The 25,369-nt window shown below is 47.6% G+C and overlaps 1 protein-coding gene across 3 annotated transcripts in view; it reads left to right on the top strand.

Annotated features, from left to right (window-relative positions):
* Positions 1–25,369, top strand: part of SHISA6 (shisa family member 6) — a 268,428-nt gene that overhangs the window by 75,354 nt on the left and 167,705 nt on the right. The gene's annotated exons all lie outside the window — the stretch shown is intronic.

Raw genomic sequence — 25,369 nt, 5'->3', positions numbered from 1 at the left:
CTGGAACTATATTCTGGAGATCTAGGAGGTATCACTTCTAGGTTTACTTCAAAATCTCAGACTCTTGTCAACTACCCTCCCCCCACCATTATGGTTAGTAGGTCTTCTTAGTTTACAAATAAATAAGGAAGCTGAAACTGAGGTGACAGGAGTTATCCAGAGTGACACGGATCATTACAGCACCGCTAGAACGGGGACTTCAGTCTCATGTCCCCTTGATCCAGGTGCTTCCCTGTCCCCGCTGGTCCTGCCCCACCTCTTCCCATTTCCCCCGCTCCTGCTCCGCACAGCCAAGCAAGCCCATCGCCCGCCACACGCCCTGAAGTCCTGGCTACCGGCTCCAGTCCCTCAGCCAACAGGGTCCAAATGTCCCTGAAAATACTTCTGAGAACTGTGCCATCACCTCACATGTGAGGACACCTTTGATGCAGCCTAAGATCGCCTCAAAGGGAGATGAAGACCAGGGCGGATCAAGGCGGCGAATGTGGGGTCGGGGGTGTTGGGCTGGGTGGGAGCTCATCAGCGGAGCTTGGTCGGCGTGAACTGGAGGAGCTGTAGAAACAGGACAATACTTTTCTGGGACTGCATCCGATAAACTGGGACATCTGCAGTATTTCCTAAGCAAACTAGGTTAGCCTCCCCGCTGCTGCGGCCACCCGAGGGCATTGGGCAGCTGGGTGACCCAGAAATGGTCATCTCCCTGTCCGGCTCCATCTGGAATTGCAGCCCCTGATTCCGCGGCGCTGACAGGCAGCCTCTCGAGGTGGAAGCGAGCCCCACAACGCAGATGGAATCAAGCCCATTCTTGCTGGAAGCTAATCCCAAACAATAAGGGAGAGAAGCCTTTTGACTGTCTGGATAAAAAAGGCAGAATTAGTAAGTGAAATGCCAGTAAATCTTCCATCTACTTGTGTGTTTTGTTGCCTGAAGAAGCAGATTAGTCGTAGGAAAGCGTGCCCGTCAGGGGAGGGGAAGGGCGTGATGCTAAGAGACTGATTCGGGTCGCTAGACTTGGAGAAAGTACTTCTCGGGGCCTATTTTTCATGGGACAGTGGAAGGGTAGGCTTAGGTCGCCTGTAGGGGGCCGTTCCTGCTCGGAAAGCCTGTGACTGAACATTGTCTTAGCGAACAGTGCCCGAAAGGTCAGGAGCAGAGCCACTGTTAACGTGCCCCTCCCTCGCCCGGGCAGGCGTGGAGGCCTGGGGGCATTATCGGAAGCCCCAGATCTGCTCGGATCTGTCGCCTTCTCTCCTCCGCTGCTGAGATCCACTGTCTACTTCACTCCTGTTTCCAGGCACCCGGAGTCCTGTGTGCACTGGGGGTTCTTAGCTCCGGGTGGTGGAGATGAGGAAAGGGAACCAGCCGCCGTGAATGCCACAGCTGATCACCAACGGGGCAGCCTCGGGACTGGGGCCAGTCTCGTTTGCTCAGTCATTCACAACGACATGGCGCCGTTTTTGGCCAGTTTCCCAACTTTCCGAGTTCTGGATCACCTGCCTGTCTTTATTATTGGTTCTAGGGGGCTGGGTGCTCAGAGGACAGTTCAGCAAATGTACATTGAGCGTGATGAGAAGGCTTTGAACCCAAACGTCTTTGTGAAATGCCCTGGTCTGGGAGACACACGAGACCACCCATGAGTTTGTTGAACTACATAAGCTAAGAGCATGGGCAGACTTTAGAGGCATTTCCCCTGGGCCTCACTTTCCTCTCCCAGCATCTCAAGTGTAGGGAGCAGCCCCCGCTCTATCTTAGCACATCTAAGACAATGAGATCCCAAAAGAGCAAACTAAAGAGCACAAAGGCTATCTTCCCATAAATCTAAGTTTTAATCCCTTATTTCTCACACCAGAAGGTCCGGTCCACCTGTGACCACCAATGTCCACGTGTGTCCTTGCCCCAGAACTCTGTGGACATTTTAACCCTCTGGGTGAGAGCGAGAGGCACCCTCGGGCTGGAGTGCACCTACAACATTTAAGAGCATCGTCTGACTGGATGGAGGTCCACATAAATGATCTTGAGAATAGATGAGTCTAAAAACTGAGTTTTTGAAACTTGGGGTGTAGGGTCAGAGACCAGAGTGACTGTCATCTCACTTCCAAACTCACCAAGTGTAAGAGATTATTCCCAGGGTGTGCACCATGAACACACACTAACCTGGAATGGCCTGACCCTGTTCTGAGTTAGCGTGATTTGGAAACAATGCCACGTTTGTGTTCCTACAGTTACCCAAATGTTTCTGCTGCTCAGTACCTGGATGGCCTTGGGCCAGTCATTTCACCTCCCTGAGGGTCAGTTTCTCCATCAGAGAAATGAGAGGGGTATCTTCCAGTGCTGCAGCTGAGAGAGGCTTCAAGACTCTAAGAGGAGAGAGGAGCTCGGTCTGTTGGTGAAATCTTTGTCAGCAGTGGCAGCAGAAATTCTCTACAAATCCAGTGACACTGAACTAAAGAGGAATAAACGCCTGAGAAAAGACAGTTAAAGTTGAGCTTTTCCATCCAGACTGTTCCAGAAGCATCACACACACACACGCACATTTTAATAATTTTAAATCATATATATATGTATATATGTATAAATATATTGTTAATCCTCGCCTGAGGATGTTTTTTCCATTGCTTTTGCAGAGAGCGTGGAGGCGGGGGGGGGGGGGGGGGGGGGGGAGAGAAACATGAGATGTGAGAGAGCCACATTCACTGGTTGCCTCCTGCACAAGCCCCGACCTAGGGGTAGGGCGTGAACTTGCAACCCAGGTATGTGCCCTTGACTGGGAATCAAACCTGAAACCCTTCAGTGTGTGGGCCAACACTCTAACCACTGAGTGATGCTGGCCAGGGCACATATATTTTTTAATAAATAAAAAACTCATTTACTTTTTTTGTGCAACTTACAGTTTATTTTAAAAGCATTTTGTCAATAGTGGTTATGCAATCTCAACATGGTCTTTGGAGCCCCCTCAGCCTCAATGTCTTCATCTGTCTAGCGGAAATAATGAAAACTGCGTCAAGGGGTTAATGTGGACAACGAACTGTAAGGAGTTGAGTTGATTGGTCAGGAAATGGATCCTGGGCTCTAGCCCCAGGAGTGAGTGCTGGCTCCTCAGTGCCGTGGGCTTGGGTCCCACCATCGGTACACAGTGATGATAATAGCCAACCATAATAGACCCCAGAGCATCGTTTTGCATTTGGGGAGGCGATTAAGAGCACACCTCCAGAGCTAGACTTGTAAGGGCTCCAAGTCCAGTTCTAACATTCACTAGTTGCATAACCTCAGGCAACTTAATGAACCTTTCTGTGATCTGGTTTCTCCATCTGAAAATGGGAGTGATAGTGGTGCGCGTCCTACAGGGTTTATTGAGGATTAAGTGAGTGAATACATATGAAGTGCTTAGAACAGCTCCTGGAACTTAGTAAATACTCAATAAATAAATCGTGTGTTTTTGTAAAACAGTTAACAAGTGTAATATAACAAAATTTGAAACAAAAATTACAAGTAATAGCCCTAGCTGGTTTGGCTCAGGGGTTAGAGCATCCATCCTTGGACTGAAGGGTCCTGGGTTCAGTTCCGCCCAAGGGCACGTGCCTCAGTTGCAGGCTCGATCCAGGCTTCAGTCATGGCACGTGCGGGAGGCAGCCAATCGATGTGTCTCTCTCTCTCTCTCTCCCTTCCACTCTGAAAAGCAATGGAAAAAATATCCTCGGGTGAAGATTAAAAACAAAAATTAGAATAGAAGAGTCTGTCGTGGAGCTTATGTTCTAGAGGAAAGAGACGGACAATACAGAGATAAATGCACATGTGGTAGGTCAGCTGGAGGTAAGAACGATGCAGAAGAACGTCTCGAAGCAGAGGAAGGTCGGGGTGATGGAGGTGATGGAGGGGCTGCCCATTAGATTGTCATCCCAAAGGAGGCGGTATTTTTAATAAAAAGCTGCGCGAAGGTAGGGAGTGAGCCTCGAGGCCATCTGGGGCCCAGTGTTCCTGGCAGAGAGAACGCTGAATGTTAAGACCCTGATGCTGAAATGGGATTCAGCTGCTAATAATTGTGACGATAATGGTAATGATAAAAACAACATTTGAATAAGTAGTGCTCAGTGGATGTTCAGGACACTACTAGGCACGCCTGCTCATCTCAACCCCTCGGAGGCACTGTAGTCAGCCTGAGTTTTAAAACTGCAACGGACTGGACTGTATTCAGAGAAGGGAGGTTGGGGGAGAGAAGTGCTTCCAGCTTTAAATGCTGACCTGCGAACAGCCCCTGCTGTAGCCCTTCCAGCTCTCCATTGAGACACCCTGGAGGACACAGAGAAGGACAACCATGCATGGACTCCTGACCGCTGGGACTGTGAGTCCACCTGCCATCCGGATCTTAGAGGATTTCTGCTAATTACAAGGTTGTTGGAATTGGATTAAAAATGTAAACTGATGTGAAATCTGTGGAGTTAATGTACATAGGATTAGCATCCACTCTTTTTCCAGTGACTGCCCATTGACTGAGAAATCCTTGTTTCCAGACAAACTGGGTGTTTGTACTCTGTCCAAGTGACAAGTTTTTGGCTTTCTCCTTCCTGACTCTTCCCTGCAGACTCCAAAACACAGGAAAGGGAGAAGGAAATGGGTGAGGCACAGTGCCTCTTGGAAGGTACCATCTCCATACAAGTCAAGAGTTTTAGGTAGGGGAGGGTAGGAAAAGCCTTGGGAACTGGCCCTGACAGCTTTGCATAGTCGGCTAGCATTAAGGAAGTCTTCAAGGACAGTTAGTGGGCCAGGAGAAGATCCCATTCATCACTGTCCAGCAGAACCAGCTGTCCTGGCCTGGATTCTTAGTAGTTGTAGGGTAGAGAAAACCAACTTAAAACTGGTTAAGTGAAAGAGGACTGTTGTGGCTCATTGTGGGTAATGACTCAGGTGCACCTGGATCAAAGTGCTTGAGTGATGTTTTCAGTTCTCAGTTCTCCTCTCCTTCCTCTCCTCCCTCTCTCCCCTCCCAGCCCCCCACTCCTCTCTTCCCTCAGTCACTGTCTGCCTTTACTTTATTCTTGGGCAAGCTGTTGCCAAATGAGGGAAATGTCCCCCATCAGCTCCCAGTTTACATAATCCTTATAGCTTCACATCCCAGAGAAAGGTGAAACCTTTCCTTATATTTCCAGCAAAAGTTCCCAGATTCGAGTTAAAACCCTGGCTGACCTGTCTTGACTTGCCCCATATCTAAACCAATTTCAGGGGAATGAGGTCCCTCTGACTGGTAAGACAGGTGTTGTGGTCACCTGTCGGGGGGCTGGAGGAAGGGGAGCCTGCCCATCTGCACTGCATGGAATTGCTGTGGGAAGATGCTAAATGGTTCCCTAAAGTTAGGGATTCTAGGCAGACGCAGAGCTCACCCCATGCCATCTGCGCTAGACGATGCCAGCGTGAATATAGAACGGACATCAAGAAAACTGTTCAGTGGCGAGGATGGCAAATTGAGAATTTTTCCAAAAATTACAAGGGTAATGCTAAAGATGAGAGCGACAAAGAGAGAAGAGATGATAGAAAAGACAGAGAAAAGGCAAAGATGAGAGCTGTTCCTGAAGAAACTCCACAACAATTTTTGACAAGTAAGAAACAAAGATGCAAACAGATCCCTTTCCCTGAGCTTCCCTGGGGGGCCACGTAAAAATAATGCTTCTCATTACGGGCAAAATCAGAAGGAGGAGACCCACGCCCAGAGCGCCTCGCCAGATCACTGGAGTGCATGATCAAAGAGAAGTTAAAACATCAGTGAGCCTACAGTCCCTTAAGATCATTTAAAAATCTTTACCTATTCAGAGTACTGGCATACCTCAGAGATATTGCGGGTTGTTTCCAGCCCACTGCAATAAAGCAAGCCATAATCTTTTTGCTGGTGGCAGGTCTTGTCTTCAATTTGTAAAAAAAATGCAACACAAAACACAGTATCTGAAGCACAGTAAAGTGAGGCTCAATGATCACAGGTGTGGCTATGATACAACTTGGCTGGCCGTGGTCTCCGACCGGTGCAATCGGCCAGAAGACGGCGAGACATGTCCCACTGTTCTGAGTTTGTGAGCCAGGAACGTGTTACCTAAACAGAACATCTTTTACCTACAGAGACAATATGAAGTCATTCTTGGATATATGTGGTCTCAGAAAACAGTAAATCTGCAAGCCAACCAAGAGATCAGGGAGTTGGGAATGCAAGAGGATGTTTTGCTTCTAAGAAGTGGCTGGCATTGCTGGCGGCGAGGAGGCCTCGCTGCCCTCCGAAGTCCAGAGGGGAAGCACCTGCGCAGTGAGCCTCGCCTAGGATGAAGGGTCCACCCCTCGGGGACCTGGGACTAGGGCCCTCCTGTCTGTTTGGCATCTGGATGAAGCTTTAAAGGGAGGGATTTCATAATTCATTATTACCCATCTTTATTTGGTCAACTCTGTAATCGAACATCAGGAATTCCTTTGGGAAAGCGTCTTCCTCAGAAAAGTGTAGGCCAAAAAAGGCTGTGGAAACTACCCACAGCATTGATTGTGTGCTCACGCCAGTTGGGCCCTTTGCAAAACACTTATAGAAGCTTTTTCGGGTAGATTTCACCCTGAATTCAGAAGTCCAATGAAGTAGGATTTATAAGTACGTTTAAGAAAAATGCAAAGCCTGCGTCTTTTGTTCTTGGGAGGTAGGCCTATGAGTGTGATTTCCTGCATTCAGTTTTCTATATATTCCTATTTCTAATGACTATGTATTACTTTTAAAATGAAAATAAGCAGTATACAGTTAAAATAGAATGAATGGGCCCCGGCCAGTGTGGCCCAGTTGGTTGGGCGCTGTCCCCTGAACGAAGGGTCCTGAGTGTGATTCCTGGTCAGGGCACATGCATGGGCTGTGGGCTCGATCCCCGGCAGGGAGCGTGCAGCAGGCGGCCGATTGATGTTTCCCTTTCACATCTATGTTTCCCTCACTCCCTCTCCCTTTCTCTCTCTAGAAATCAATGAAAAAATCTTAAAAAAACCCCGAAAAGATGGCATGCCTTAACCAAACGCACTGATCAAAGCACACACGCACACTGAGCTCACCCCACAGCCCCGCCTGCGTTCCCCCTCCCTCCCAAGCTTTCTGTCTCTTTTCCTCCCGTCTCTTTTTCTGTTGACAGTGCACATACACATGGTTCCATCTCTCTCGGTTTTTCTGTTTTTTCTCTCTCACTTCCTTAAACATGGGCGCACACACACACACACACACACACACACACCGCCTTGGTCACTTTCTTCCTTCCATCTTCTCATCCAGCTGATTCTCAGGCTCCCAAACCTCCAGCCTGCGGTTGCCCCTGCCTCTGCCCTCTGCCCTCTGCCCTCTGCCCTCTGCCCTCTGCCCTCTGCCCTCCCAGCTGCCCACGGACAGCCTTCCGGACCTGCTTCTAGGCCCCTCTCTGCGTCTCTCTCACTCACAGACACGCTCACCGCCCGGCCCACCTTGGTCACCGCCTTTCTTCCCTTTATCCCTCAGTTTTCATCGGCTCACTCGCCCTTCCCTCCCCATCCCACCGCTGCCCTCTTCTCTCTCTAATGCGCACACTGCACACACTCTTCCCGCTTAGTTGTGCACACTTACAACTCCAGGAGTTATGGGTTTAATTATGTAAACACCACGGCCCTCCCCCACCTCTCTTGAAAAGTGAAGACGAGTGAGCGTTCTAATTAAAATGTTGCCCGTCTCATTGGCACAAATAGAGGTGCCAGGGTTGAAAAATGGGGAGCCTATAATGTGTGTGCCTTCCTCCGGCCGAGTGAGTCATCTGCGGCCTTCCCTGGTTTTATGGCAACTCTCTGCCACTCTGGGCACCGGAGGCTGGGGACAACTTGCTTTCTGTCCCTCCCTCTGGGCAAAATGGTGAATTCTTTATCTGGACACTTAGGAATAAACGCGCGCTGTAATCACAGCTTGGCTTGGATCCCTGGACCCGCAAAACTTTTGAAAAGGCTCCTTTGTTCTTTGTCAGTTAAAGACTAAACACAGCTCTGGCTCCTCCGCCCACCCTGCAGCAGGGCGGACGGAGGAGGGAGAGAGCCTCAGCTCTGTCTGTCTCCCTCGCTCCAGATCTCATCTGCCTTCCATGGCCATGGGTCTTTTCCCCTTTCGTGCAGCCACCTCCTCCAGGTCCAGAGTGCTTTAAACTAAAGTGGATGAAGCATGTCCTCTCATGCTTTGCGACACGGTCAGATCAGTGGTTAGCGCCCCATCCTTGCTGTGGAATAGTCATGAGTAAGTCAGTGGAGAGATTGACAGAGGTTCCCATCATGTGACCGTTTCGATGCTATCGCCTCTTAGGTGGCAGACGCTTTTGTTGCCAGTGTGGTGCCCATGAATGTGGTTCACGTGGTGAGATGGAGAGAGTAGGATGAGCCTCTGAGGACGCGCAGGCCATGCTGCCAGTGAACCGCCTGCTCGTGGGGAGATGGGAACACAGTGATGGCTACCTCCTGGTGTTGGTGAGCACTTGGGACAAGCCTTGCATTATAAGGAATATTCATGCCCTGCCCCGTGACGTTCAGGGTGGCAGGATGGATGGGCTTCTCGGGTCCACACAGAGGGACCTGTGAGGGCCAAGGGGTTGGAGAGTGTGGCGTGATAAAAGCTGTATACTTAGTCTGTCCTCAGTTCCTGACACAGAGAGCCTAAAACTTCTCTAATTTCCTGAGTGTTAAGGGTGACAGAAATATCTTTTGTTTTAATGACATGACTCTTAATGGAACCTCAGATAGCTTAGGATGGGGGCTGGTCACCAGAAAGATCAAACCCGATGAGAAACTTCGAACTTTGGCTCCCTCCGCCAATCTCTACAGAGGAGAAAGGGGCTGGAGATTGAGTTCAGTCACCAGTGGCAAGTGATAGAATCAGTTGTGCCTATTAAAACCCCTCTATTAAAACCCCTAGTTGCTGGGGTTCAGAGAGCTTCTGCGGTGGTGAGCACTTGAGGTGCTGGGAGGGCGATGACGTGCCGGGAGAGGGTAGAACCCCTGTACATCTCCACCCTCCCATCCCCTGGCCTATGTGTGTCTTCTGCTTGGCTGTTCTTGGGTTGCATCCTTTATGACAAACTGGTGATGGTAAGTAAAGCCTGTTCCCAAGTTCTGTGAGCTGTTCTAGCAAATGCTCAAACTGAGAAGGGGAACCCCTAGTTTATTGCCAGTTGTTCAGAAGTATGGGAGGCCCAGGATTTGGGATTGGCCTCTGAGTGGGGTCAGTCTTGTGGGCCTGAGCCCTGAACCTGTGGGATTGGACAATGACAGGTAGTTCGTGTCAGAATCTAATTGAATCCTTGGACACCCAGAGTTGGAGAGTTGCTTGATGTGGAAAACCTACACATTTGGTGACAGAAGTGCTGGAAGTAAAAATAGCTCATTGAGAGAACATGAGAATCAGCCCCTAGGACCTGAAAATCATGGTTTGTGTTGGACTCACAAGGTGGCCATCTCCCCTGAACTCAGCATGTGGGAGAATGGCCCCCTAACAGGATACTGGGGGCTCCCACATAGCTTGTCTGGATAGTGCTGGACATTCAGGTCTAGTTTTGAGTCTGATCCTGAAGCTATCTGGAGACCGGGCCAGGATGGGCTCTCCTTGCAGACCTGAGCTGCTTGTCCAAGGGACAGGAAGGCTGCATGGTGCCACAGTCACCTGCCACTGGAGCACTGAGAGGCTTCCCTGGCAGCCCAGCCCCAGATCAAACAGCATCCTTTCAGCCCCGATGCTCTGAGCAGGTGTCGGTGGGTGCTGGCCTTGGCACGGTGCATGGTGGACACCGAGAGCAGCAGTTCAGGATTATCTGAGAGGCTGCAGGGAACAGCATGGCCTGTGCTCTCAGAAACGAGGCCAGCTTTGTAACTGGGCACACAGGTGCAAGTGCAGGACTCTCTCCTCTGTCACAGGGCCCTGTTCTCTGCTGGCCTTGCAGGTGGGTCCCTCCCTGCTGGAACACTTGTCCTGTGTGGCAGGGCTCTGGCTAGACACTTGCTGCTTCCTTGGGATTCTTCTCCAAGTGCCTGCCTTACCACGTGCCAGCCGCGTATATATGAAAGAAAGTGGCCCTTCTTCATGTCTGACTGCAGGGACACCTGACGCAGAAACCAGGGGGGAATCTCATCAAGGCTCGAGTCCCTCAAGAGAGCTGAGAGGAATGAGGCCCCCGTGACGCAGAACTCATGCTTTCTTCCCCCCTTGCCCCTCACGCCAGCTCTGTAGGGCAGGTTCTGTGGCAGAGACCTGGAGTGTCCACGAACGTCCCTCTCAAGGGAAATGGAATCTTCCCCAGAAATGACCGGATGCCTGAAGCTCCAGTGAGCCAGCGGCAGGACAGGCGGACCTGGTTCCTTCTCTGGCACCACCACTCATTTGCTGGGTGACTTTGAGTATGTCAGGGAACCTCTCTGAGCTTCCCTGTCCTTGTTTGTAGAGCGGGGGTGCAGGGGTGTTTCCTACGCAGCATCACGCGGGAGCTCCAATGAGGTGTAAACGGCGCCTTGTGAAACTGTAGCGCACAGTGAGATGTTAGCTGACTCCATACTCCATATGTTTCTCTGTGTTACAGCTCTGGTCCTTAATACCTCTTTTTGCCTAAATAACAGTGTGGGTGTGGGCTAAGGATGGGTACTGGGAGGGAAAGGAGAGGGCCTGCTGAGGGGTTTAGACACCAACACAGCCCGGGTTGGACCTTCCTCCAGAGACCCCAGTATTGACCTCCTGGGGCACGTCCTGCAGCTGCCACCCTAGGATGTCCACGCTCACTCTGATCCCCTGACCAAGCTTCCCCACCTCACAGACCTAGGGCTTGAGGAGTCCAACGAGGAGGGAACAGGAGAAGTCACACTGCCCCCTTCTTCCCTCCATTTGGTCAGGGATGAGACAGCCTTTCCTTGCCCACCTCCCAGGAACATCGTGCAATTAAAGGCTGACAGTTGCCATCTGTCCTGTCCTTCCCCAGTCGCCCAGGGCGCAGGGACTCAGAGCTGGCACAACATGAGACTCTACGGTGCTGTGTCACCTCTGATTTCTTCCAGAAAGTCATTAAGCAGACCTGTGAGGGAGCTGCTCCAGCATCGGAGAGCTTCCTCAGGGCAGTGCAGAGGTGGCGAGAGCACGCTAGGATCCCTCAAGTTCAAGGGAGCCGGGCCTGCGAGGCCAGACGAGTGTCCTGAGAGGTCAGACAAGGATAAGCCAGACTTACACCCCAGGGGACTCGTTTCTCTTTCCTCCTTGGCTCCCTTGATCTAAGATTGATCCCCAAATTTTCCTTAGGACCCCAAAATCACAGGGAGTGTTAAAGTGTGTTTTAGTCTAGGTTTTCCTCAAAACAGACTGTGAGACAAGAACTTGGCCACGGGTAGTTCCTTTGGGGAGTGGTTCCTGGGGGCAGAAGCGAGGGAGTGGGCAGAGTGTGACTGGGCAAGAGGAGAAGCTGGTCACGGGCTGCATGGATGGGCTGGTTATCCAGCCTCCCGTGGACTCTCAGCGGTGCCACGCAGAACATGGAGGTGAGAGGTGGGAGGTGGGAGGTGGCCACTGTTCCCAGCACCCTGGCGCATCAGTCCCCAGCACTCCGGGTCGCACCTGCATATCACCGGGCAAAACCCTGCAGCAGTGAGGCAGAGAGACACCTGACACCCTTGACGTGGGCGGCTGGCAACTTGCAGAGACCTGTCCGTCACAGCTGCACTGACACCGGGGGCCTGGGTGCAGCGTGGTGGATCTTTAGCATCAGCTGCAGAGAGCCAGAGTTCCTGGAAAAGGCAGCTTCTCCGCCTGGGCACAAAGAGGCAAGGGCAGGGACTCCCTGCTCCTTCCTACAGACTCTTCCTTTGAGAATCAGCTCATGGGTTACCTGCTTCAAGCTGACTTTGCTTGGCCAGGTACAGGGAGGCACCACTGGACTTTTTCTCACCATGTTCCTACCTGGCTCTAGAACAGTCTATCCCACTGCTGTCTTACTGCTGGTTTGCCTGTCTTTCTTATCAAACATGAGTCCCTTTCCCTGGGCCCCTATAATAATTGTTGGTTCGCTGCTTTTTTATTCATTTATTCAGCCAACAGTGGCCGTTATAGAACATATTTTTGCGCATTGCCATTGTTGATTGAGCAGGGCCCGTAGCAAGCTCTGAGCTTCAGGAAGTCTTGAAAGAAGAGTGACAGAGAGCACAGGTGTCAATCAGGGACCGAGGAAGTAATTGAGGCCTGCACCAGGGTGCAGGTAGGAACAGTGTAGACAGTGCATGTTGAGGGGGAATCTCCTGGATTCAGCATCTGATTTGGGTAAGGTCTTGAGCAGTGGGTGGAGCGCACGGACACATGGCGTTCAGCAGCTGCACACAGATTGGATGGGGCTTGGCATCCACCTGCTTGGGATGCCCCCACCCTCTCCCCCTCCTCCCAGCTACATCAGGACCAACTAATAGTGGAAAAGCAGCCTAGAATCCGTATACGAAAGCCACAGCATGCTAAACAAGTCCTCTCTTAACACCAGAGGCTTGTAATGGAAGATTTTTCTGTCTTTTAATTGGCCGTCCAGTTTCACGGTTCAAGGTGACTTTGAATTTTAATAGACACTGCCAGTCTTGCTGCCTTACAGATTACTGCTGAAACTGCCAAGATACATGAAGAAAATATTGTGCTGGTTAGATTATTGAAGAGGCGTCAATAACCTAAATGTATACTGATAGAGATTATTGGATTAGTTGAAGGATGTGCATAAAACTAACATCCATGTGTGTGTTACCTACAATGTTGTTTAACATATGGAAAAAGTGAAATTAAATTAAATTTAAAAATGGGCTGTCCTGAAGCCCAGCCTCTGGGGCCTAGAATAACAATAAGGAATTCACTGGGAAAAAATCAAAAAGGGAAATCGAAACAAACAAAATACCCAGATGCGTGTGGCACGTTCAAGCAGTAGAAAACAGGCATTGAATTGCCATCCTCCATTGAATGTGTTTTCAGTGTGCATGTGTTAACATGAAGTCTGTTTATAACATACTGCATGAAATAAGCAAATTAACATTAGTATACCTACGGTGATCAGATCGTTTTCACTATCATTATTTAAATATGACTGAAAAGATCTAGAATAACTATCCCTAATGTTTAATATTGTTATTTCAAAGTGATAGGTTTATGAGTGTTTCAGCCTCCCCCACACCCCAACCTTTTATTGGGTCTGTGATTTCTAATTTTTCTATAAGAAACATGTTTCATGTGTGCATATAATAATAATAAGTGCTTTTGAGGGATAACTGAAGATTAGCGTCACTGTAGATATTTAAACAGTATGGTTTAGGAATATTCTACCCACCTAAAGTAAGATAAAAAAGCACAAGGCTGCCTCCACCTGCCACGTCCAAAAAGATCTTCCGCCATGACCTTCCCTCTCTCTTCTCTGTTACACATGCATCGGAGAGTGGCTGCAAAGACTGAGGGTTCAGGATGGAAGTGAGGTGAGGCCAGAAGTTTCAGCCAGTGGGAATCTAGGGGAGAATTTCCCTTTTTTTGTATTTGGTAGCCATTGAGAGAGCTAGATAGAGAGAGCAGTTATGACTTGGAATGTGGCCCTGGGACTAGGCCCAAAGGCCTTTGGGGGTTAAGGAAGTCAAGAAGAACATTTGAACTGGAGCTCAGGTAGAAGTAAGGTCAGGACTCGCCTGAAAACTGAAGAGACTTTCAAGAATGACTACTAGGGGAGGGCCCTAGATGGGCCCCAGGAGAGAAACATAGGAACAACCTGTTAAAAGCTAATTATTATCCTAATTGTGTCAAGATAATTAAGAAATGAGACTAGGCATCTTCGCTTTGCCTTCCTGTTCTTTGTCCCCTCTACTGTTCTAAAAGTTGAGAGCTCGTGAATTCTCCGTGATAATATAAGCTCCGTGATGTAAGCTTGAGCACAAGTGAACCGAGTATGGGTGTTGGTTTGGGGCTTGGCAAAGTGTTATCTGTCAGCTACTGCTGTGTAATAAACTCTCCCAAAGCTTAGCATTCAAACAACAATACTATTTCTTGCAGTTCTGAGAGCTGGCTGGGCAAATCTTCTGCTGGACTTGCCTAAGCTCACTCCTGTGGGTTGCATTCAGCTGATGGGGCATTTGAGGGCTGGGATCATCTAAGCCCTAGAAAGCTGGGCTCAGTCTCCTGTGCTCTCTTCTCACTCAGTTGTTCAAGCTAAGCTTCTTTACAGGGAGGCTCCAGTGTTTCAGGAAGGTGAAGGCAGAAGCTTTCATCCCTTTGAAGACCTAGGCCCAGGCCCGGCACAGCATGGCTTCTGCTTATGGTGCTGGTCAGAGTCAGTTCCAAGGCCAACCCAGACTCAGGGGAGGGAAAGCAGACCCCAGCTCTTGAGGGAGTAGCATGTGCGTGTGTGGAGACAGCAGAGGTTATTGGCAGTCATCTCTGCAGACAACCTAGCCTAGAACAGAGCAGCTGTGGGAGCAGCTCAAAGTCTCCCAGATTTTCTCCACTCCAAAGACATGGCACCCCAGTTACATGGAAGCCACCTAACAAGACTGGGACCACAGGTGGTCTTTTTAGGGCTCTCAACTAAGAAGTGGACATTGTATAGTGACCTGTGGGAGGAGAGACCATCTGCCTCAACCAGTCTCCAGGGGACAAATGGAAAAAACAAGGAGTACAGCTTGGATGTGGGAGGAGGTGGGGTTATATAAAGGCTGGGGACATGCACACTGCTGTCGGCTGCAGGTCCAGAGGTGGCAAGCAGCCAGGCAGGACGCTGCCCTGATACACCTTTGAAGTCTCTCCTGTGGACAATAATTGAATGTCAGTGACAATCCTGCCCTGCGTTTTGAAGGAGAGCTCTGTTGGTCGGGTCCGTGACTGAGGCACACGCACTTGCAGACATTGGAAACAGGGTGGGCGCACCCTCTGGGGGATCCATGGCTGAGTTTGTCTCAGGGCCATAATCCCAGGGTCCTGCAGTGTTATTGCAGCAAGAACAATGACCACGGTGGTGATGGCAGCAACCGCCTGAAGGCCTTACATACACTGACTCCTTAAATCCTCAAAGCAACCCTATTACGTAGACACTATTATTAGGCCCATTTCACAAATGAGAAACAGAGGCACAAAGAAGTTAAGTGACCTGCCCAAGGCCGGGCTGCACCGGTAACCCTGAGCGCCTGGCCCCAGAGTCCATGCTCCTGTTTGTGGCCCAGGCGCCTTTGGCCACGACTGCACTTGGTGATCTCATTTACAGCAGATTGTCGGGATATTTAGCTGCTGATTAATGATTCCCGGTTTCCTTCCAAAATGGATTTGATGCATCCTCTAGGGGTGTTATTATTGGGTTTCTGTCCCTATTGAGTCTAGAATAAGAAGACATGGATTTGAGGGGCAGAATGCTGCACCCCGAACCTCACTGTCAGGAGGTGAGAACTACAGCACGCAGTTGCAAGTTACTGAGAGAGAGCAGACTCATGCCTGAGGACAAACCAGCCCCTGCGTTTCATCTGTTAGCCTGGATTTTTGATGTGGTTGGCTCTGGAACCCTAGGGGGGGGTTAGGTAACCTCCATCCTTTCCTCCGTCCCCTCCGGAGCCCATGTTCCCCGCATGCACTGTTCTGGGAGGAAGCAGTGGGATACAAGGCTGCCAGGCAACAGAGAAGAGATCTGGGAGTCCTGAGCCAGCCTCAGCAGTGGCAGAAGGGGGGGACCTCCTGCAACCCACCCTCTCTGCACCTCTCCCCTCCCCAGAGCCTCCCAGAGGCCCCCATGCATCACCAGGCTACCCCGTTTCCCTAGCTAATTTTCACCCGGACTCTTGAACGACCCCCCTGCCTGCATTGCCACTGAGGTGGAGTGGGGTGGGGGGGAGAAGCCCCCTCCCGCTTTGCTCTTTCCTTGCTGACCCCAGGCCTCCAGAAGTCCTGCAGTCACTCCAAGACCCGGAGAGGCAGAGACGTCTCCCAGGAGCAAGAGCTGCAGCCTTAAGCAACATAAGTATTAAATCACTGAGGAGCCAGAATCCTCTGGGAGGGATCGTCTTTGAGCAGGAAGAAGGGGGAGCCACTTATCATGGAGAGACTGAGACCTGAGCCGATGAGGAGGGGATGAGAGGGAGGGAAAGGAGGAAGAAAGGAAGGAAGGGAGGGAGGAGGAAGGGAGGGAAGGAGGAGGAAGGAAGGGAGGGAGGGAGGAGGGAGGAGGAGGAAGGGAGGGAGGAAGAAGAAAGGAAGGAAGGGAGGGAGGAGGAAGGAAGGGAGGGAGGAGGAAAGAAGGGAGGAAGAAGGAGGAAAAGAGGAGGAAGGGGAGGAAGAAGGGAGGGAGGAAGGAGGGAGGAGGAAGGAGGAGGGAGGAAGGGAGGAAGAAGGGAGGAGGAAGGAAGGGAGGAAGGGAGGGAGGGAGGAGGGAGGAGGAGGGAGGGAGGAGGAGGAAGGGAGGGAGGAAGAAGAAAGGAAGGAAGGGAGGGAGGAGGAAGGAAGGGAGGGAGGAGGAAGGAAGGGAGGAAGGGAGGGAGGAGGAAGGAAGGGAGGGAAGGAGGAGGAAGGAAGGAAGGGAGGGAGGAGGAAAGAAGGGAGGAAGAAGGAGGAAAAGAGGAGGAAGGGGAGGAAGAAGGGAGGGAGGAAGGAGGGAGGAGGAAGGAGGAGGGAGGAAGGGAGGAAGAAGGGAGGAAGGGAGGAAGGAAGGAGGAAGGAAGGGAAGGAGGGACGAAGGAAGGAGGAGGAAGGACGAGGGAGGAAGGGAGGAAGAAGGGAGGGAGGAAGAAGGGAGGGAGGAGGAAGGAGGGAGGAGGGAGGAAGGGAGGAAGGGAGGAAGGAAGGAAGGAAGGAAGGAAGGAAGGAAGGAAGGAAGGAAGGAGGGAAGGAGGGAGGGAGGGAGGAGGAAGGAGGGAGGAGGAGGGAGGAGGGAGGAAGGGGGAAGGAAGGGAGGAAGGAAGGGAGGGAGCAAGGAGGAAGGAGATAGGTGTCCAGGGCTTGCTCAGCACTCAGCTGATGCCAAGGGCCAGGCTGAGACCCTGGAGGTGCAGAAAGGAAGAGCTTGGAGCTGACATTTGGGCTGTTGTTCCTCATAAAGGGACAGGATAAAGGTGCTCCCAAGGGCACAGGTGGTTTTTCAAAACCTGTTTCCAATAAATAGAACAGTGCACTTTTCTAGTAGTGAGTACAGGTTAGGGGGTTACCCCGAAAGAAACAACCGATCCCCCACCCTGAAGTGTAAGACAGACCTGTTTCCGATAGGAATTTTTTTTTCCTCATGGGAAGAGACACATTCATTGCACAAAAATGTATTCAAGGGCTGTTCTGTGCAGGCGTGAGCCGTGGACAACCGCTCTGAGTACCATGGACATGGGCCTGGTTCTGGAAAGTTCTACTGGTTGTGGGGGGAACGTTGAGTTTGAGGATATACTTTTACCGATTTCCTATGTATTTTTTAAGCTGTGTGAATTGGACATCTCTTCAGGAACAGAGCCAGGGGCATTTTGGGCTGGGTGAGATTTTGGGGCTTCTTGTCCAACCCTTGCATTTTACAGGCCTGGAGACTGAAATAGTCACACCCACAACTGCGCGCAGCAAAGGACAGAAAACTCGGGAACTGACAGGTGGCGCTTGTGAGGGAGTGCCCAGAGTCACAGCTGGCATCCCAGCTCTCGGCCCTATTCCCTTTCCCTCTAAATCTTGTATGTGATTTTAGCTTGGAGACATTAATTATTTACTTAGGATAGTAACTGAAAATTGTGCGTCTTGGCCATGTCTGCATCTGGGAGAGGGAGAGCGGAGCTCAGCTCCTCCTCAGCCAGGGTAAGCTTTCCAGTCAGTTCCCTTGCTCCTCCGTGCGTACCTGACATGACTGGTCCAGTTGATGGGCATTTTAGCCCATGGTCACAGGGATCAGCGACTTCGCTTAGGTCCCCCCCAAAGCAGAGCCTGAGACAAAGGCTTGTGTGGGGCAGTTTATATGGGGCATGATCCCGAGGAGTGGAGAGTGAGAAAACAAACAGGGAAGGAGAGGAAGCCGACCCGGGGTTGCCGCCTGGGTGTAGCCGTGGATGTTGCTGTGCTGGTCATAACCGTGCATGTTGGGAGCTGAGCCCTGCTGAGAACACGGGAAAGGACCCTGAAAGTGCCTGCCTGAGCATTTACCTCCTGAATCCCGCCCCCAGAGGTGGTTGAAGCCCCTCACTGCAGGTTTGCACGTGTGATGGGATGGCTGAAGGCCCCGGCAGCAGCCTGAAAAGCCACAGGGCAGAGAGCAAGAGGAGCCAGGTGGCGGGTGCCAGGTGCCAGGTGCAGCGGGAGTGAAGGCCTCTCGCGACACACCTGTGTGCAGCCAGCCGGCCGGTACCGTAGCCGCCGAGCAGAAATGAAGGCAGGAGAATGTGAGGTGAGCATTTTCGTGCATGAACATGAGGGCATTGCTTTCCTTTCTCTGCTCTCCAGTACCAGGGACCTGGCCAGGTGACGGTGAGACCCTGAGGCCTGGTTCCCGGGCTTTAGATCAAATCAGTGGTTCTCAAAACTTATGCTGTATAAAAATTTCCAGGTAACTTTTGGTAAATGTATCACTTGGCCTCATCGTAGAGTTTCTCATTCCTTAGTCTTGGTTTGTCTGAGAATTTGCATTTCTAACAAGTTCTTAGGTAGCTGCTGGTCTGAGAACCACGGATAAGCCACAAGTCTCAGCCCCTTAGTACAGAGAGCTCTAAACTGGGGCTTTGCACAAGCCCAGCTAACAAAGCAGCACCTGGCCTTCATGTGCTTTTGGCCGTCATGAACCTCATGGAGAAGGGTAGATGGGATGAAGCAAGATTTTAGCATCTGTAGCCATAATACCATCAATTAGTGTCCCAAACCTTAGCATTACCCCTTAGAACATCGAAAGCAGCATCCTTCATTACGTCCACTTTTCAGTGGATGCTGGATTTGACTCCGCAAATTTTGATGTGATCTGTAAATAGGGTATCGAACATTTTCAAAAACAGGTTTATTGAGACAGAGCTTACGTACCATACAATTCACTCATTTAAAGTGTATAATTCAGTGGTTTGTAGTATATTCAGAGTTGCGCAGCTATCACCACAATCAATTTTTGAACATTTCATCACCCCCAAAAGAACCTTATTCTTGCCTTGGCCGGTTTGGTTCAGTGGTTAGAGCATCGGCCTGCAGATTGAAGGGTCCCAGGTTTGATTCTGGCAAAGGGCGCGTACCTAGGTTGCAGGCTTCGTCCTGGGCCCTGGTCGGTGCGTGTGTGGGAGGCAACCAATCGATGTCTCTCACATCGATGTTTCTCTCTCTCTTTCCCTTTCACTGTCTCTGAAAAGCAATGGAAAAATATCCTCCAGTGAGGATTAAAAAAAAAAGGAACCTTGTTCTTATTAGCAATCTCTCTCCATCCCCCCCTTCAGCCCTGACCCTGGGATAGAAGTCTAGATTTGCCTGTTCTCAACATTTCATTTGAATGGAAGCAACATGTGGTCCTTTGTGACTGGCTTCTTTCACTTAGCATATTCTAAGCTCTTCCAAATCATGTTTTCTTGTATGGAAAAATCACACTTTATTTATTCATCAGTTACTGGACATGCGGGTTATTTCTGCTTTTGGGCTGTTATGAACAGTGCTGCTAGGAACAGTCATTTACAGGTTGCTGTCTGAACATATGTTTTCAGTTACCTTGGGTATAAAAGTTGTGGTGGAGCTGCTAGGTCACGTGGTAACTCTTCGTTTGACATTTTTAGGAACAGCTAGACTGAGTGAGAGTTCCGATTTCTTTGAATGCTCACTAATCCTTGCTATTAATCTGCTTTTTGATTGTAGATATTATCCTAGTGGGTGTAGAATAGTATCTTATTTTGATCACAATTTGCATTTTCCCAATGGCTAATGACATTGAGCATCCTTTCATGTGCTTATTGGCCATTTTTGTATATTGTATTTGGAGACACATCTGTTGAAATACTTTATTTTTTTTAATCGGATTGTCATTTTATTTTTGAGTTGAAAGGTTATTTTTATGTAACTGGAGATACGTCTTTTTATCAGATGTAGGATTTGCCAATAGATTATCTCATTCTGTGGGTTGTCTTTTAACTTTTCTTAGGCTATCTTTTGAAATACATAAGTTTCTAAGTATGATGAAATATATTTTATCTATTGTTCTTTAGAATTTATGCTTTTGGTATTGTATCTTAGAAGCCTTTGCATAATCCAAGCTCACTGAGATTTACTCCTATATTTTCTTCTAAGAGTTTTGTAGTTTTAGCTCTTACATTTAGGTTTATGAGCCAACTTTGTTCTTTTGCACATGTATCTCCAGTTGTACCAGCCCCATTTTTTTTTGAAAAGCTTATTTTGTCCTTCAGATTATTTTCTCAGTACCCTTGTTGACAGTCAGTTGACCTTAAGTGTAAAGGTTTATTTCTAGACTATCTTTGTAATTTATTGATCTATTGGTCTATCTTTATTTCAGTATCAAAGTGTCTTACTGTAGTTCTGTAATAATTTTTGAAATTGGGAAGTCTGAGTCTTCCAACTTCGTTTTTGTTTTTTTAAAATTCAAAATTGGATTGGCTGTTCTGGTTCCTCTCATTTTCATATGCATTTTAAAGAATGAGCTTGTCTTTTTTTTTTTTTTTTTTTTAATAGCTATTTGGAATTTCGATAGGGATTATATTGAAGCTGTAAATCAATTTGGAAAATGTTGCCATTTTAACGATTTTAAGTATTCTGGTCCATGTACATGGGATCTCTTTCCACTTTAGTCTTCTTTAATTTCTTGCTACATTGTTCATAGTTTTAATGGTAAAAGTCTTGCATTTCTTTGTGGCTTATTATTTATGATGTTGTTATAAATATAATTATTTTCTTAATTTTATTTTTAGATTGTTTGAAGAAACTGTAGATCAGAAATGTTAAGTAACTTGCCCAAAGGTCATAGTTGTTAGTGTATGGAAAAATAATTGATTTTTATATGTTGATCTTATATTCTGCAACCTTGCTAAACTTGTTTATTAGTTCTGGTAGTTTTTTAGTGGATTCCTTAATATATATATATATATATTTATATGTATACATATATTATATGTATGTATATTTGTGTATATATATGTATAAATACACAAGATCATGGCATCTGGAAATAGAGATGGTTTAAATTATTTCTTTTTTCTTTTTCTTGTCTAATTACCGTGGTAGAAGCTCCAGTGCAGTAGAAGTTATGAATGGACATTGATGTCTTACTTGTGATCCTAGGGGCAACATTCAGTGTTTTACCATTAAGTGGAATGTTAGCTGTGAGTTTTTCTTTTTTTTCTTTTTTTTTATATCTTTATTGATTTCAGAGAGAGGAAAGGAGAGGGAGAGAGAGAGACAGAAACACCAATGACTGGGGATCGAGCCTGCAACCCGGGCATGTACCCTGACTGGAAATCGAACCCCGATCTCCTGGATCCCAGGTCGATGCTCAACCGCTGAGCCATGTCCGGCCGGGCAGCTGTGAGTTTTTCATAGGGTTTTTTTTTTTTTTTTTATCAGGTGAGAACCTTCCCTTCTATCCTTAGTTTGTGAAGTGTTTTTAATCTCAAAAGGGTGTTGAATTTCGTTAAACGCTTTTTCTGCATCTATTGAGCTGTTGCTGGATTTGGTTTGCTAGTATTTTATTAAGGATTTTTACATCTATATTCATAAGTATCCGAGAAGTTTTACCTCTCTGAAATAGTTTTAGGATCTAAAGAACCATTTAAAATGAACTTTCACATATTTCAAAGACAGATAATTGCTTGAAGAATTAGTATTATTTTGAAAATTTGGTCCTGTTTTGAGAGTATTTTAAACTAAATCTTTATTCCATCCTGAGATGTAATCATCTGAGATAAATCAGTAAATCAATATTTCTGCAGATAGTTAAAGAAGACTGAAAATAAATTTCCCAAATAATATACCATCCTACGCTTGTCGTTTGTAGTCTAGAATCATATTTTCATTATGATTAAATAATTGCCACTTATGCCCATAAAAGTTTTTTGATTTAATGAGTAAAAATGTTTAGTCTCAGTGATATACTCAATATACTAATCATGATATATTCATGAAATACATGATATATATCATTTGATGTAACATTGATATACTCATTTGATAATAATGTACTCATGGTATAGTAAGACACTGATGATATTCCCGTGAATACTTATGTGGTATATATAATTTGATGTAATGAGTTCTTTTTTGAGGGGCAATGACATCTTTCCATTTCATGGAGGTGAATCTATAACTTAAATCATACTATAGCCTCAAGGTTCATATAGGTGAATACGTTGAGTTTGAGATGGTAATGATGTGTCCTCCACATATGGATATTCACAGGAAGGTAGAAAGTTGAAAACTTAACTGAGGATAGAGGTCAGGGCTGGAACTAAAGATTGAATGGCATCTTTTGAGGGGGAACATGGGGTACCAAAAGAGGAATGAGGATTGAGACTTGAGAGATAACAAAATTAGGCAAGAACCAATCAGAGAAGAAGAAGCAGCGGCAGGGGGCAGAGGTCAGGTGGTCCACAGAGTGAAACAATGGAGGGACTGAGGACAGTCCTTCAGATTTACAGTCTAGGAGGTCATTTGTTAATGTTAGAGAGGATGCTTTCAGTTATACCTCTAGGGGAGAACCTCATGTGTTCCAGATCCTAGATTCCATATTCCACATATCATGGGTTTTTTTGTTTTATTTTTTTATATATCTTTATATGTCTATATTTCAGAGAGAGGAAGGGGAGAGAGACAGGGAGAGAGAGAGAGAGAGAGAGAGAAATATCAATGCTGAGAAAGTCATTGATCAGCTGCCTCATGCGCGCCCCCGACTGGGGATCGAGCCCGCAACCCGGGCATGTGCCCTGACTGGGATTCGAACCCCGATCACCTGGATCTTAGGTCAGTGCTCAGCGGCTGAGCCACACTTGGCCAGGCCACATGTCATGTTTTAATAACACAGTAACTTTATGGGATCATATTATTTCCATTTCATAAATGAGGGAACAGTAGCTCAGAATCCTTAAGTAACCTGCCCGAAGGTCAAAAAGAAAGTAAATTGTAAGCTGGAATACAAGCCCAGTCTGACTCTGAAGGAGGGAGCAAGTGATAAAATCAAAGCAGCATGGTAGATACAGGAAAGATCCAGGACCTATCAGTAAAGATGGGAGTAAATTCAGATAAGGGGAGAGATGTGTCCAAGGGTGTAAGGGGACACCCTTTCTTCTGAGAGCCCTGAGTGGGTGCCAGCAAGGGACACTCAGTGCTGCATCTTGCCTGGTGCTTGTGGGGTTCCTCCCCCATTAGCCACTCAACTCTCCTTTCATGAACTGACTTGACCTAGAAAGAAAGATCCATGGGGACACATAAAACCAAAACACAAAGCTAACTTCGGAGAGTAAACAGAATTTTTTTCAGTCTAGCAGGGCTAATTGGTGATCCATAACAGAATGTAAAATTCTGTTTTGTTTGCAGAGTATAGTAAAACATAATAACGCCGTAAGAAATGTGTCCTTAGCTGAATTAACCAGTCCCCCTTCCCCCCACACATTGAGAGTACATATGGTGAAACAACATTTAATTGGGCCTCATTGCTTTGATATTTGTGAAGGTCTGGGCAGGAGCTAGGTTGAAGCTAAGCTTTGCTCTATTTATGGGACCAGAAAAGATTTTGTAATTTATTTGTTTATATAAACAAGGATGGGGTGTTATATCTCCTTAAGAGAACATAAACGGTTCTCAAGAACTTAACAATAATCATGTACCTACAAGATATGGATAAGCCAAATATAAATAATCTTCGGCCTTTATTAAAGTATGCGGCAAGGACCTTTTTTTGGAAATCCTTACCCAAGGATGCCCATTGACTTTAGAGAGAGGGCAGGGGAATGACAGAAACGTCTATGTGAAAGAGAATATCGATTGGTTGCCTTCTGTGGATGCACCACCGGGAACTGAACCTGCAACGTTTCGGTACACGACACTCCAGCCAACTGAGCCACACCGGCCAGGGCTCAGAAACCTTGAAAATTCTTGGTTAGTTAAGACACCCGTCACTTCCGTGTTAAAAACAAATGATTATTAACTATAACTATTTAATTAATTATATAATCATATAATTTCTTTTAAAATATTCTGTGATCCCAGTGGGCCTCTTCACTGTTGGTCTGAATTCATGAGTGAATTTTTTTTATTTATTATGTTGGTGCTCAGCGTCGTCTAAGTTTTTCCTCCCATTTTTCCTTTTTTTTTCCTTTTAAAGAAACAGTTCCTTTGGGCCTATATTTAGCAGTCTTTCCATCTGTATATGCTAACAATCGGGATCCTAAGTAGTAAAATAGAAGATATATTTTATGTTTGTATTAAGATTGCTCATTTCCGTACCACATAATCAGTTTGTGAGGAACTTACCCTTCACACTGATGAGAAGAATTGAACAAACAGAAACGAGTATCAGGACTGAAGTCGTGAAAATCAGTCGTCTTTTTGCCCCTGCCTCTCACCTGGCTCTGCTTTCACCACGGAGGAGGGCAGGCAGAGGTCCCTTCTCCCAGAGTGGCTCCTTCGGGCTCTGATGTGCCCTAAAGAAAGAGGCTCTACACCAGGGTATCTGATGAGCTAACGACCAGGCATGGCCTGAGATCCTTTGGTTAAATTTTACACGCTGGAGAAACAATGCTGCCGGCTAAAATGCATTTGTTTGTACCTTGCAAAGAAGAATAAAACCTTGGCTGGCCATGATAATTTTGCTAAAGGTGCCACCTCATTAATTTATTATTGATTCCCCCATCATGTCTCCTTGTCATCGATCATCAACAGAACCGAGCCTGACCTATCATCCGTTGGCATTACTTCGCTCATATTGGGTCAGAGGGAAACTATCAATCACTTATGGCTCAGACCTGAATCCTCTCAGGTTAGCATCTCTTGGAGTTGGCTTTGGAGTAAATAAACTAGCATAGGAGCATTTGTACTGTTTTCTGTGCTCTGTTGGCACAGAGTCCTTTGAGTAGAGCTCTTTTCACCCACCTATGTAGTAGCAATAAAAGCTGTTTCTGGTACGAATTTTATGGGTCAACACTTTGGAAGGGAACCGCATGCCGGCAACTGTGCCTCCCTGGGCTTGAGTCCTGGGGGGCAGGGGAGCATGTGCAGGTCCTAGAGCTGAGAGAAGCTGTTTGTTTACACACACCCAGTGCTTTCCAAAGGTCTCTGTGGCCTCAGCAGTGAGCTGCTTGTCAGTCAGCTTCGACTGGCTGTTAAGTCTGATACTGATGGGCAGGAAGGAGTGCAATGGGGTTAAAAAAAGAAAAAGGAATGATTATCCAAATTCAGTTTCAAATCAGTAGATTCTCCGCAGGTGACCAT

The sequence above is a fragment of the Miniopterus natalensis genome, chromosome 17 (assembly GCF_054644295.1).
Source record: "Miniopterus natalensis isolate mMinNat1 chromosome 17, mMinNat1.hap1, whole genome shotgun sequence".
Classification (NCBI taxonomy): domain Eukaryota; kingdom Metazoa; phylum Chordata; class Mammalia; order Chiroptera; family Miniopteridae; genus Miniopterus; species Miniopterus natalensis.
Note: the sequence above shows the minus strand (reverse complement) of the source record. Positions and strands in the feature narration are given on the sequence as shown.